The sequence below is a fragment of the Oreochromis niloticus genome, linkage group LG6 (assembly GCF_001858045.2).
Source record: "Oreochromis niloticus isolate F11D_XX linkage group LG6, O_niloticus_UMD_NMBU, whole genome shotgun sequence".
Taxonomy (NCBI): Eukaryota; Metazoa; Chordata; class Actinopteri; order Cichliformes; family Cichlidae; genus Oreochromis; species Oreochromis niloticus.
Genome location: NC_031971.2, coordinates 25557526 through 25568324, shown reverse-complemented (window position 1 = coordinate 25568324; position 10799 = coordinate 25557526). Strand labels below are relative to the sequence as shown.

At 41.0% G+C, this 10799-nt stretch overlaps 1 protein-coding gene across 4 annotated transcripts in view; it reads left to right on the top strand.

Annotated features, from left to right (window-relative positions):
- The first annotated feature begins 397 nt into the window (after window positions 1-397).
- The window catches only part of tnrc6c2 (trinucleotide repeat containing adaptor 6C2), a 54737-nt gene continuing 44335 nt past the window's right edge, over window positions 398-10799 (top strand). Inside the window, exons 1-2 of one of the 4 annotated variants that reach the window (XM_005469963.3) lie at window positions 398-1228; window positions 9469-9583. The gene's annotated coding sequence lies outside the window, so the exon portion shown is untranslated. Of the gene's footprint in view, window positions 1229-7616; window positions 7672-9468; window positions 9584-10799 lie in introns of all 4 variants that reach the window. The other 3 variants (XM_005469965.3, XM_005469964.3, XM_005469966.3) reach the window with 3 other exon arrangements.

Sequence of the window (10799 nt, the reverse complement as noted above, 5' to 3'; positions counted from 1 at the left end):
TTCATAAAATTAAAATACTGATTAGAGCAACTTTAAGACTTAAATAGCTAATTTGCTGGGTATATAATTCAAAATGCCTATACTTTCTTCATGTATATTCTTTCCACAGCATGACAAGTCTCACATTTGTTTCTTTTTTCAAGCACACAGTGTTTGCTGCACGCTTCAGCAATTACTCTGGAAATATGAGCTGGCTGCCTCTGTCCCTTTTTTGTTTTGTTTTTTTCCCTGGCTGTCCATCGCATGGATGTATTAAAAAGGTCCATCCTCGGTGGCCAGTCGGGAGGTTTGAAGACAGGAGGAAGGCGGGGCGAGTGGGCGGGGTTAGTGTTTTGGTTGGTCGGGAGTGACGTATCCGGAGCGACTTCCTGGTCTGTCTGCTCCCTGGGAGGAGGAGAGGGAGACTGCAGTGTTGTTAGTTTGAACAAAATGGCTGCGAGACCACTGTCAACGAGAGCTCACTGAACGCCTACCATGAGTGTCCGCTCCGCCGTCTGGATCAACACAGAATGTATTTCCCCGGAGTCGCTACTCATTTTGCATTTGCGGTAGCCAGTCCGTCGCTAGTCGTCCAACCGACGACTTAAACAACAAAAACAACAAAAATCTTTTGCACTTTAAAACAAGTTGGGTGGCTGGCTGACGGCCGTCGGCTTGCTCCGCGAGAAGTCATCGGCGATTTTTTTTTTTTTTTTAACGAAAACTGCCTGATTTCTCTGGTTTGCAAAACCTTGCAACGGTCGACGATTTACGACGCCAACCAGCTAACGTTAGCTTACATAATTTAGCTGCTTTTAAAAGTCCTTTTAATCGTGTTCGTATTTTTTTTGTTTTTGTTATTAGTGGTGCTTCGTCCGCTTCCCCGCCCCCCTCCCCCGTTAAATCGTGACGTTTTAACAAATTGTTTTTGGTAAAAATAATTTCACAGCGTATGTGTTTTGGGTTTTATTTTTTTAATGTTTTTTCTTCTTGCTCAAAGCATAAATTACCGTACTTGCTGTGTATATATCTGGCTGAGTAGCCGTTGTTTACCTCGGTATCTTGTCACCAAGCTGCTACAGCAGCAGTCGGCTTATCTACCAAGTCTGACTTTAATTACGACTAAATCTCTGCTCCATCTCTTTACGGGTAACTTTAGAAAAGACATCGGAGAATGCTTTTATGCATTTTCCCCCCTGCCATGCATCGACTCTTAACTGAAAGCTGCCAAAGCTGTGATTAAAGCAAGGTAAGTTTATACATCTGCTTTATTTATATATTTATTTAGTTTCTTGGCAAACTGATGAATAATGTTAATCAACGTTTGACAATCAAAAATCGTAGCGGCAGCCGAAAAATGGAAATAGCCGTGTTCCTCTATAATTAAGCTAAAGTATATCACTCAGCTCTGGTCTCATTGACATACAGACTAAGCCCGGTTAACAACAGCGGTAATACCCCGGCAAACACTCAAGTACTACATCATTAAAACATCCATTAACAGTTTACTAAGCGTGTTTGTTTTGCCCAGATTTCTGCTCACATTGTTTATGCAGGGCATTCTTCGGCAAAGGAAAACACTGATTGAGCCGAGGTATTCTTCCATGTGCCTTTAGACACGGGTTTGATGACTAATTTTAGTGTATTTATTTGAAGGGTCTTGAATATGTTGGGAACTTTTGTGTTATATCATAGCCCTTTTATGATTGGCTGACTGCGTTGGTGCACACTCTGTACATGTGAGTGTGTAATGTGATGGTTTCTTGGAGCACTGGGAGAATTGCTTTGCCTTTTCCGATGTCTGTGTGGTTATTAGAAGGTAATGGGGCGCTAATTTTATAGTTATAGTTTGATTGCAGATAGCACAGAGTTGCATTAGGGCTGTAACACCTTTTTATATTTTCGTTAAATGTTTTAATTCGTGCCTATCCGATGTAGTTACACTTTCCTTAAATGTGGCAAAGGCACAGTCCCATTTGTTCCCAATTTTCGCTACGCTTCAGTCTGTGGTTCAACTGTATCACATTATGTATCTTGTACACCATTGTACATTCCACTACACTAATTCTTAGTACATTATTAAACATAGCTGTCCTGTCTCTCTTCCCTCCTTTCCTCCACACCCCTCCTTCCCAACTCGGATTGAACTGTCGCTTTCCATTGCTTCCCCCCTTCGTGCATCCTGTCCCCAGGCACTGGAGTATAGCTTTTAATATCTCCACCGCGTGTCTTAATTGAAGTACATAATTTCCTGTTCAATTTCAAACCCCCTTTTCCTCCACCCCTCCTCTGACATCTCTGTCACCACTGTCTTATCTCTACCGTCACACATCAGTGAGGTGATGAAATGAAAAATGTGCCCAAGCAGTAGTGGCACACCGTACATTTGCAGTCAGATGGGGATGGTTTATTTTTGTGTATGATGGATATATGCACTGTCTGTGAATGTAAATATTTTTGTGGCATATTCAGCCAGTGTCTGCACATGTGCAATGCCTTTCATTTTTCGCCATGGGACTGTGTGACTATTTATGTCTAGCTCAATACCTTTGCCATGAGTAATGCCCTCCAGTTGTTAATCAGGACTTGAGCGCACCCTAGACGGCCAGCTGACAGACAGGCACACACACACAGCCCTTTTTTACCCAGAGCTAAGGGTCCTTCAAGGCTGATGAGCATGCAGTAAGGGGATAGCTTTGAAAAGATGTTTCGGGGGGTGTCCAAAATGAGTGGAGAGAATAGGATGCTCTTCACTGTGGAAGGAAAAGGAGGAGGGAGTTTAGTTTTTCTTAAATACCATGCAATTACATTTACCATTACCAGACAGAACTGTAACTAGCACTAAAACCACAGCAAGTGGCTCATCTCGAAGGCAGTAGGGTAAATTTGGGATTGCACATGGACCTTAGATCACCATTAATGGGGTCACTCCTTAGGCAGTGCATGTTATGCTGCAATGAAGGTGCAGGTTTTCTGCCAGAAGCAGTCAGGAGCAGTGTGGAGTATTTGGGGGTGTAGCACTGATTTTGCATGCCACTGTCCACCTGCCCTACTGTGATACTGAGGGAGCAGTGCAGTCTCTGTGTACATGCAGCTCTAGCAACTGTTGCTAATGAAAGCAGACAGAGAGAAACACTCTGGGGAGTTTATTCCCTACTTCCAGCATGAAGAGAAAGTACTATACCAACAGTATCGAAACATGTATCGAAATACGCTTAACGTCATTCACATGCAGCAGTAAATTATGTAGCCTGCCCTGCTGTAATTAGTCAACATAAGCAAAGCATTATAAGTTGAACTGCTGATGGGAAAACAATATTAAAGATTTGATTGGTACCTTTTTTTTTTCTTTTTTTTTTTTACTTTTTAAAAATAAACTTCAATTCATTTGAACTATATCTATGAGTGGAAAGTGGTTAGCCCACTGTCACTGTTAATGTAACAGTTGTAATATAAAAATAACTGAAATGTATTAAATGTGCAGAAAGTCTGGTATAAATATTGGTATATGTCCTATTGTCATTAAAACATTTCTGAATTAAATTAGCTCAGTCTTGTGACGTTTACCTTAGTCCCAAAATGCAAAAGTATTCAAAATGAGAAATTTTGTCTCACAGAGGCTCAGACTCAATGAATTGTATTACTTCTTTTGCCTTTTTGGCAGCATTGTAGGCAGGAAACACATTACCCATGTTGGCTCTGGATCTAACCAGGCTTTAGGCTGTTGGCATCTACACACTGTTTTGATTAGAGTGTATTGTAACAATGCCGGGAGGACAAATCTTGGCAGTAACTCCATCTGCAGCCCCTTATCACTAAAGGGGCAGGATCATTTATTTAAAAGGAAACCCAAGGCTTGCTTATCCTTAGTTGACCCTTTGCAGACAAAACATGAACACTAGTGTAAGTTACTATCATTAGCCTTGTTTCCACTGCAGGGCCAAGTGTAAATATACTGTATCCACCATGCATTTGTCTGTAAAGTGGTAAAATAGTTTATTTTCCTTGTCAGATATTTTGTTGTGGCCCTGGTGAAGCCCCCTGTAGTTGGACTTGTGTGTGGCTTCTGTTGTCAGTCCTCTCCCCCTGTCATTGACCCTATCCCAGGCCTTAGTGTGGTAGTTACTGAGCCTGTGATTATGAGGCTTTTCAAACAACTGGCACAGTCGCGATAGATAACACGCTTAACACCGCCGCAGGGTGCTCCTCAAGTAAGGGTGCATTGACAGTAGAATCAGCTGGATTGAATAGGGGGCTGCCAAAAGCCATTAACCTCTTCCTCTGCTCACTGTATTGCTATTTTAAAGTCAAGAGGGGCAGGATCTAGATATACCAAGCAATGGTGTTTGGTTTGGCCATTGTACCAAATGAGTAGTGTTTATGTGGGCACACCCCTAAGGGGGGAGTGTGTCTGTACTTTGTGTTTGCAGTTGTAATAACAGAGCACCAGAAAGCCATAAATGGTTACAGTGTTCTTTGATGGATGTAACTTAGAAAACAAAGCTTTTTAGGTTACATCCATCCATCGTGTAGACCAGGCTTTACTGTTGTTTTGGTATAACATGGTGATCTCATGTTATGATAGATGTGATCTCATCGTCTTACACTGTCATACCCATATCTGGCATTTCTTGATTGTGAATTTGCAAAAATTAAAGATGCATTCTAAATAGTCAAGGGTGAAATTAGTTTAAGTTGTGAGTAAAAGGTGGCAGTTTAAGGAATCTTCTTGTGATTAGTAGCCGCACATACAAACTAAAGGGAGGTGGATGTGTAATTGTCCCCTCCTCCTTATCTAACTTCTGTGCCAATTGAGGGGGCAGGGGCTTTAGGGGCCCACCAAGGGTAAGCTAGGACTGGGTGGAAGCAGGGGGATGGGGGAAGCGAAGCTGAAACCCATCGAGCTGCTGCCTGAGAGTCTTGGCAAGGGTCCAGGGGAATGTTCAATGTGCCGAGGTTTGGTTGGGGCCCCGGTCCCTCCCTCTACTTCATGTTAGCTAATTGGAGAGACGTGGACAGAAGGAGATTGGCATCAGATAGAAGCTGACAGAGAATATGCAGGACAAGCAACCCCATAATATTCCTATTTCCTGCTCAAAATCAACAGACATCCTTACTCATTATGTAACAGGACTTGGTCTCTACAGCACTAACAAAGCTTGCAGTTAAGGCAGTGTAAATCGCACTAGCATGCACTGGCTCTCCCTTCACTGGGGTCATGGCTTTGGTTGATAATCCACGTCAATTCTTACCCCTGAACACGAACTTGAATACAATCAATGAACTTTATCCGTCTGCTTTTACTTTTATTGATGTATGGATGTACAGTGGTCACAGCTCCATTTGCACTACAGTACATGACAAATTATAACAATAGGAAATAAAAATAAATTATGTTTGTTGGTGGCAAATCAGGTCACCTTACAACACAAAAACAACAAGAACAGTATTAAAAGGTAGGAAGAATAAAAATAAACGTATAAAACAAGATTATAGCTGATATGCAAATTAGCATAGTACAGTAGGCACAAACCATTTAAGGCAGCAGGAATATCATTTTGCAAGTATTTTTCATATTTAAATATCTTTATTAGTAGTTTTCTCTGTTTTTTTTTTTTTTGTTTTTTCAGCCAATAGCTGCAATACATTTCTGAGGATTGTTATTGGCCACATAGACCTAGGGTGGTTATTTATTCTTATTAGGTCAGTTAAGCCAATTTTTACTTTAAATTAAAAAAAAAAAGGTCTAATGTTTTATTTCACTTTGATAAATGTAGGCTTTTTTTGTGTCGTAATATCTGTATCTCATCTGCTGTCCAAACAGAAGGAGCTGTTGTGGCTTTTTCTGCCTTTATTCTTTTCCTCTAGGCATTGTTCCGACATCTCTTTGCAGGCTTGCTTCTCACTTTCAGAGACTGACTGATTGCTTATACTGCTGGCAGTCAGTAAATTGTTGATGGGACATTGTGTATGCCCATGTGCTTAAACATCAATCTTTTCTGAGTAGAAATTTGTCTTTTCAGCCTTGGGTGTGTGATCATTTGGTGGAAAGTAGGGAAATTTTGGTCAGTCCTCACTTCCTGATATACCTTCAAAGGACTCTTTGATGGTTAAGTCTCAGTTTATGACTCAGGTTAGAATAACATTTAGGTGTGGGTAGAGCTAGGCGATAGAACGATAACGATATGTATTGCGAAATAACTTTTTCTCGATAGAAAAATGAAACTATTGCGATAGACCTCATCTCTCTCTCTTCCTGTCTTAAAAAAAAAAAAGAACAGCCAATCGAAATTAAGTAGCGCATAGCCGAACCAATCACAGCCGCAGCGTCACGTCACGTGACTTGTTACGTACAGCACAAGTGCCCAGCCGCACATGTGTATTTGTTTGGGAAGCAGCCAGCCGCCGTGCCGGCCGGTTAATGGAGAAAATGAGTTTGCCCGCTAGAGAAAAATCAACCGAGAGCTTGGGTGACCAGGTTACCGAAGAGAACACAGATGACGGTTCCAATGCCGGAGAGATTGTTGAAAGGAAGGGCCAGAGAAGTTCCGTAGACTAAAAGCGCTAATTCGTCATCGAAAACAACCAGGAGAATCCCTGCGAAGCAACAACAGTCAATTGAGTCGACTTTCTCCAGCGTCTTACCATATGACAAAAAAGCTAAGAGACATAGCGACATAACGAATGCCATAGCCTACCGTCTTGCTAAAGACATGCTACCAATAAACACGGTCGAAAATGAAGGATTCAAGCAGCTAATTGAGGTAATAGCTAAGCTATACAACAAGGAGAGATTGAGAATTTCCTTTTAGTTCTCAGTTTATTTGATATTGACAAAAGTTAGTCAATTTTGTCTGTTCTTCTGTAAAACAAACTAAGATTTATTTTTAGAATTAATATTTTGTTTCTAAGTGGAATTGACAATTTAGTGGTCTGTTTTGTTTGTTCTATTTTGAAACTTAAATGCTTTAGCGGCTACCTTTTGTGTAGTTTGCAATATTTGCCTTTATTTATCTGAAACTGAAGTCTCATGTTCTTTAAGTACATCTGCCCTGTTGAACTTATTATGGGAAATAAATATTTAAATCAAAACAAGCTGCTGATTATTTCACATTTTACTTGTGAGCAACGGCACATTTAAATCTTACAAATATAGTTATTTGGCTTATATCGTGATATATATCGTTATCGCCTGAAATGAAAAAAACATATTGTGATATGAAAAAATCTTATATCGCCCAGCTCTAGGTGTGGGTAAGGTAGCCAGATGTACTAGCTGACAGAGACAAGTGCCACTGGCAATGGTAGAATTGCTGGCATGCCGACAGTGCAGTCAAGCTAGAGAAAGCACTCAAAAATAAACACGTACACCAACACATTCAGCTTGACAGCTTCTTCTTGAATTCACTAAGCTTTAGCAGTGGCGATGGCAGGGACCAGGCTTTGCTTAGTCTTGTGTATTGTGCTGTTTTTCAGTTTAATGAGCTGCCACTGTGTTAAAGTTTCATATCTGCTTGGCAGAGGCAGCAGCCAAGACTGTGAAAGAGAATTTTCTCGAAGCAAACCTCAAAGCTGTTATTTATAGCACAAGTGAAACTCTCCTAATATGTGGTTGTTTGACTTTTCTTCCTCCCCAGTATTCCCCCTGCCGAACCAAAACACTGCTCTCCAGAGGCCATCTCTTCTTTACAGGTTTTACCAACATACAATATGTATTCCACAATTCACTGAGCAAGCCTAGTCTAATAGTAATAAAGTGCACTGTATATTTTCACAGACCATTTTGACCACCGGCTGTAAGCAAAGCCGATATGCACTGTATGCACAGGATGGTTACAAAGCGAGCACTCACTGAGGCTGAAGGATAGAAAACACAAGAAGATTGTTATTAGCACTTACCAACTGTGGAATTTACAGGCTTGTTTTCCCCAAGCTGTTCAGGTTGAGAAAACACAAATGCACTCCCACACACATTTGTGGAGATTAGTTGGGGTGTGTTGCAGTATTAGCAGATATTGAGGAATTATTCCCCAGGTAAAAGCTGCCTATAATGTTCCATGTAATAAGGCTCTGGAGAATCCCATAGCTTCCATAATACCACAGGAATGGGTGGTTTTCTGAATGGCAGTGGTGGCAGATTTACCACAATCTGTGGTCACAAGTCTTGACTCTGTTATTCTCCCCCCGCCCCAAGAGAGGAAACTGCTCTTCCTACTCTTGTGTTTGTGGTGTTGTCTGCGGCCATTCCAAACATGATCCTCCATGTTTTGATTGGCCTTCTTTTTCTTTTGAAGTCCTGTGTCTCCCTTTCATTGTAACGCAGAGAATAACATTAGCACAGTTATCCACCATTTTTCCCATTCTCTGCCAGCCTTGCATTATTTTTTCCCCTCAACCTTATTTTCTCTGTCTGGTTCTCTTGACACTAGTGATCAAGGTGTACGAATATTTGAGCCCCCCCCCAACTCCACCCCTGTCCTCCAGTCTCTCCTTGGTCTGCCAGCCTCAATAGAGCTTCATTCAGTTTTGTTTCCAACTCCTCTCCAGTGAGGATTCTTTCGGTCTTTGCCCTTTTCCAGCAGTATTTTCTCTTTCTCTGTGTGCCCTGTCTAGTTCTCTGGCGGCTGTCGTTCTTAATTGGTATTGCTCTGTGTCTGCTTTCATCCTCCGCCTGTTCCCTTTCCTCCTTCCCTCCTCCCTCTTTTCTGCATCCCTGGCGGAAGAAGACAGGCATCAGACTGTCTGCTTCCATGTGTGTGTGTGTGTGTGTGTGTGTGTGTCTGTGCTTTTATGCAAGGTTGGTGTGTGTGTAGTGAGTTTCTAACCTCTTTCCTGTATAATAGCATGTTTCTTGTCATGTCTCCTCCTCTGTAACTTATCCCCATATATAGAGATATGGAGCAGTTGTATTTAGCATAGTAAGAAAGGGGGATCCTGCTTGGATATGAAATTATGAATTTCCAGTGACTGAACTGATAGAAAATACATTTATCATTTGTAAAAAAAAAACAAACAAACCACCAAGCCAATGCAGAATCTCTAGTTACAAAAAGAAAAAGAAAAAAAAGAAACAGTCAGCGGCAGATGAGATATGAATTTCCTTTCCCTTTTTTATTTCCTGTGGAATTATTTTAATAAATGTGAGGGGATGATGGTTATTTTGGTCTCAACTCTGGCATCAGAGTAGGGCAACTAATAGTTATAATACACAATTGAGCTCTGTAGTTACAACATGGAGACACATTTTTTTCCTTTTTCTTTTGTTGGCGTTAAATGCACCATGCAACTACCTTTGCATTAATTTTTGTCTTTTTATCTGCAAATCTCCATATGTCATTTAACCATACCTTTTAAGGGCAAGAATATGAGCTGATTGCTGGTTATTGGCTGTGGTGTTGCAAGTCCCTTTAATTTAAGAGAACCTTAAGTGACGCACGCTGGCTTTGTAGGTCATTAATGTCAAAATGGGACATATTTCCCTAATTGCAGAGTCATACTGCCAGAGGGGGTAAACCTGATGCTGGGGAGTGCGGCAGATACAGCCCAGAATCACTGCTGAGGAAGTGCTGGTGTCAGCAGTACTGAGGAAGGGGGAGAGAGGCAGGTAATGCTATATGTGGGGTCAGCAGAGGTCAGGAGGGAAGCTAACTTTGACGATGACTACATAAGCTCAAAAGTCAACTGCCCGCTCTCTGATTTCACAGTCACACGCTGGTAGGACATTACCCTAAACGATAATACAGAGTTTGACACATACGAAATCAGGATAATAACTTTGTTGTTTTAATACTTGGACCTGTTTTTGTCCAACCCTCATTGTGACAGCAGTACTTGTAAACAGACACTAGTGCAATCTTTTGTGTATAAAGACTATCAGGATGAGATGTAGTAGAAGAGACTCTGTCACTAGCAAATGAAAGGACAACAAAAATAGTTTCTGTCATCTAAAACCCCTTGTCCATTTCTCTCCTCCAGTCGCTCCAATTTGCTCCATCGGCAAAGCTTTTCATTCACTTTTTTCCTATTCCTATTCTAGATGTTCATAGCAGTGCAGCATTTTCTATTATTTTCTTGTTAGGTGGCCAGAAAGAGATTTAATACTATACTTAATAATGGACTCAAATACGGAAGAGAATTAATAAAGAGTAAGATTACTTCACACGCAGTATACTGTTGTCAAAATATAATTTTTTTGTTGGACATTTATTTGAAGGGGTTTCAGTAGTCATTTTCCACAGTATCGATGCAGCATTACCAACATCACGAAAAAGGAATAGAATATCATTAATCTATTGGTATTGTGTCAAATGTAGAAATCCCAGTATTGGAATTTCTAACTTTAACACTCCTATCCACAGTGCACATATTCCATACCGTTATCTGTATGCACACTGGAGCACACAATCACATCCACACATAATGGAACCCCCATTTATTCCCTGAGGGCAGCATTCAGTGAGCTGCTGAAATAACACAATGAAAAATAGGATTGTGTTGAGTGTATGCGTGAATGTAAGGGAGAAGGGAAGAACAATGAAGCAGCAAAAGGAACGAGGAAGCTAAAATACAGTTGAAGGAGCAGTAATGCAAGATCTGTGTGTTTGCCCAAACCCCTTTATATGATTCCTCTTCCATTGCTGCCATAGAGACATCACTGCACCATCAGACTGTCTCATTGAAGCCTCTCCTGTCTTTGTGATTGACAGCTCCCTCCCACTGCCAGTGGGCAACACAGTGGGAGACAGGCCTTCTATTAATCTTCTGTTAGGAGAGTTATGATTCATTCATATATTCAGACTTTGATTCATATCCATGCTATG